We start from the raw sequence: 2550 nt of genomic DNA on the forward strand, positions 1-2550 counted from the left end.
CTTATGGAAAAGGGAATATCATCTAAGATGTCAGCAGTCACATTATTTAGCAAATTTAATCTATTAAGAGGATATACGTGGATTTTCCTGAATAGGTGCCCTCACATTTTGTAGTTTTACTTCATCATTTGAAAGTACTGCCTTTTGATCTGTATTTGGCAGGAAGTTGTACTGCACACAGTGAATGTTGAAGTGGAAAGTATAGCAGGTATTCTTGATCAGAATATTATGAACAGAATATTTGACATTCCAAGATCTGGTAGTTTAAAACCAAATAATGCAAAGCGTGGATTTCAACTAGTGGAAATAAATATAGAAGGCAGACTGATCTCAGAGGGAATTCCAGAGGGAATGTTTCTTCTTAGATTACAAGGGCTACTCCAAAAGAAGTGCCTCCCATTTTATTATGTTGGCCCATAACATTAGCAACAATGTTGGTGGTATGGCAGTAGAGGTTGAACCTTCCCAGCAATATTCCCTTACCTTTTGTCACCATGTGACAGATGGCAGCAGAGGGGCAGTCTGACTTCTGTGTGTGATGTCTGGCATGGGAGTGCATATGAGGCAAAAGTCTGACACTGAATTCCTCCATATGGAAAAAATTGATCCTGTTAACATTCACTGATGCTCGTTGAACACTTACAGAGATCCAACAGTGGGTGTGAGCACAGTTAGGCACTAGATGTTGTGTTTCTGCAGTGGCGACAGTGACAGTGGGTCATCTCTACTTGTGCAGATTTTTACAAGCACAGCATGCAGACCAATGCATAGCTAAAGGTGGTGACTATGTTGAAAAATAGCGTTTTGTAGCTGAGAATTTGCTCTATCGAACAGTATTATCATGCTCCTTGTAGCTGTTATAGTTTCTATGGAAATAAGTAGGAGGCATTACTTTTGGGGCAACTTCTGTAAAAAGACTCACATAATGCTGAACATCTTAAAACTTGAAAATAGGAAAAGCACTTGAACTGTTGTGAAGCATACTGATTTATGTCAACAAGTGTTAATCTAACTGAAGGATGTGCAACTCACTTCAGACTTCCATTCCACAAAGTCACTGCCTGAGCTTCATGCCTGGGAAGAAAAGAATTCAAAGGTTTTGACATCAACTGAGATGCTTTAATGTTTTGATTCACTGAGAGAACTGAAAAGATACATCTGAAGGATAGTTAGGAGCAACTCTGTTACAGAACTGATATTTTTCCATTCCATTTGCATCCAGGCCAGTAACAGCTGCAGAGGTAGTGTGTACAAGTGCTGAAAAAAAGAGCAATTGTGTTACTATCCTTTGAAAAGTCAGTACAATAGGTGATTTTGTAGGAGGAAAAATGTCACATATTTGTTTGTATTTATATGTTCCTTCAAGATGGTATTTCATACTAACAAACCAAATTACAAAAAGATAAAAGAGAGTGTTTACTCTTCTGTGTGTTCACTGTGAAGAACTAATAAAGAGCCAGATTCACCACTCTTCTTTTGTGTTTATATAATGTGTTATTTTTAGTGTATGTGTTATAAAGGGCCTGGTACAGTAGTTTAAGTTTCTTCTTGACAGTCTGCTGAGATGATTTCATGCACAGTAGGTGAAATGCATTTTCTAGATAAATTTAAAGTCAGTGATTAAGATATACCTTTTTGATTTAATAGTTTATTGTCTGACCAACTGATACTTCTTTCTGAATATATCAAGGAATATCAGCATTTCCAAAATGTCTTTGCTAAAGAAAAGCTAGACCATAGCTGTCAACCGACCTCTGGAGAAATGTCAAAAATTGATGCCTTGGTGAAATTTTAGCTGTATGAACGTCATGGAGCTCAGCGGGGAAGACAGGTACTCTGAATGGTGATCCAAATTGAGAAAATAGTTAAGTAAGCTCTGCATTCATTTTGGGAGATGCAGTTCTTATATGATTCGTATCAAGGGCATGAGTCTTAAATATGGGCAGCTGCATGAACTGTCTTGAGAGTTAGCTTCATTTGGTAGTGTGCAGTTTGAAGAGAATAGAACAAACACCTTGAAGCCAAACCAGAGATATAAGTAAGCCCAAGGGTGCATTATGTTTCATCTTCTTTGCCTCTAAATATAGTAACTGTTTCCTTAAACTCTGCATTGCAGACATACTCATTTATTTTCACTTTTGCCTTCATGTTTGCATTCTGTAAAGAGTGAACTAAGGCTGGCTGGCAAGCTGTGGGCTTTCCACTTCCCAGGAAGTTTTAGTCATAAGCAAGACTATGGATCTGCTCCTGCAGTGCCAGAACCAAATTGGTTCTGCATTCCTTCTTTCTCCTGCTTTAAGTTATTGGGCTGGCACTAACTGCTCAGGATTCTCAGTGTTAAAGGAGAAATTCCCAATGGCAACTGCCTGGTAATAATTGGATACTACTGATTGGATAACCTCAGTAGCTTGGCATGAAGCTACTGCTATCTCCAGTTGGCACAGCCATACATCAAGAATAGGGAATTGTTAAAGCTGTATTCACTGACCTGGGATATCTTGCTCCAGATAGACTGAACAGCATCTGAGTGTGTACTGAAGCATTTGCTCA

The sequence above is a fragment of the Meleagris gallopavo genome, chromosome Z (genome assembly GCF_000146605.3).
Source record: "Meleagris gallopavo isolate NT-WF06-2002-E0010 breed Aviagen turkey brand Nicholas breeding stock chromosome Z, Turkey_5.1, whole genome shotgun sequence".
Taxonomy (NCBI): domain Eukaryota; kingdom Metazoa; phylum Chordata; class Aves; order Galliformes; family Phasianidae; genus Meleagris; species Meleagris gallopavo.